This window comes from Octodon degus, unplaced genomic scaffold (assembly GCF_000260255.1).
Source record: "Octodon degus isolate 3935 unplaced genomic scaffold, OctDeg1.0 scaffold00067, whole genome shotgun sequence".
Lineage (NCBI taxonomy): Eukaryota > Metazoa > Chordata > Mammalia > Rodentia > Octodontidae > Octodon > Octodon degus.
Genome location: NW_004524643.1, coordinates 727219 through 728290, shown reverse-complemented (window position 1 = coordinate 728290; position 1072 = coordinate 727219).

Genomic DNA, 1072 nt, shown 5'->3' with positions numbered 1-1072 from the left:
TGTACCAGTTCAGCACCCTGCAGGGCCCTCGCCTGGCATCTTGCTTATCATGCTGCAGTACAGAAGTGTCTGTTGACGGCGTGCCTCACTCTGTGACCGGGCACTTCTGTCTGGGGAGCCTGCACACTGTCACACCTGCACAGACTGGAAAAGCCTCATTTTATTTCTACTGGTTTTAGGGTAAGACTTAGAGCACTTACTTACTGGGCAGGTGTTTGGGATTTGGACTCTGACAGCTCATTCCTCACACAGAGGTGTTTAACCTCACCTTCCAGAATGGAAGGAGTGATATTTATGTCCTCTGGGTACAACCACAACCTGTAGGAAGTTTGGATGTCTACCTTTTCTTCCTGCCTTTCATGGTGTTTGGGACCCAGAGATGCTACACAGATGTCATATATGTTTAACTGCATGTGTTTCTGTAAACAGTTGTAAGCCCAGCACTCTGGGAGGCTGAAGCAGGTAGATCCCTAGTTTAAGGCCATCCCAGGCAACTTAGTAACCTAGTGAGACCTGAAAAGAAAGAGAAAACTAAAGAAAAGAAAAGAGTAGCAGAGGCAGTAGTAGTAATGGTCTGAAGGTATCGCACAGTACATACCACCCTCCAAAAAAAAGAGAGAAAAGAAAGAAATGTCCACATTAGATGGTCTACATCAGGCCTTGCCCACCTGAGCCCAGTGGGTAGAGCTTGAGACCCTGCTGTGCTGTCCTGGCCTGAAATGAAAGTGGAGGTGACAGAGCTGAAAGTGAAACAGTTTAGGTGTATGAAGTCAGTCTGCAGAAAAGCAGCCACTTAGAGGAAATCGGCATGTTCCTGGAAGCTTTTGAACAGCCCCACTGAGTTCTTGTCTTGTAAATGAGAAAAGACTGCAGAATCATCCATCACAGGGCAGTGCCAGAGGCCCAGAAAGGCAAAGAGGAGAAATGCCACTGTCCTTACTGTAAGGCTCAGATAGCACCTGACTCTCCCAGCCCCCAACCTGGTCACTAGCAGTACTACTCTCTGCGGGGAATTCAGCTCAGCCCCAAAGCTGTCACAGGCAGCACAAGATGGCCAGGGAGATGGCTCAGT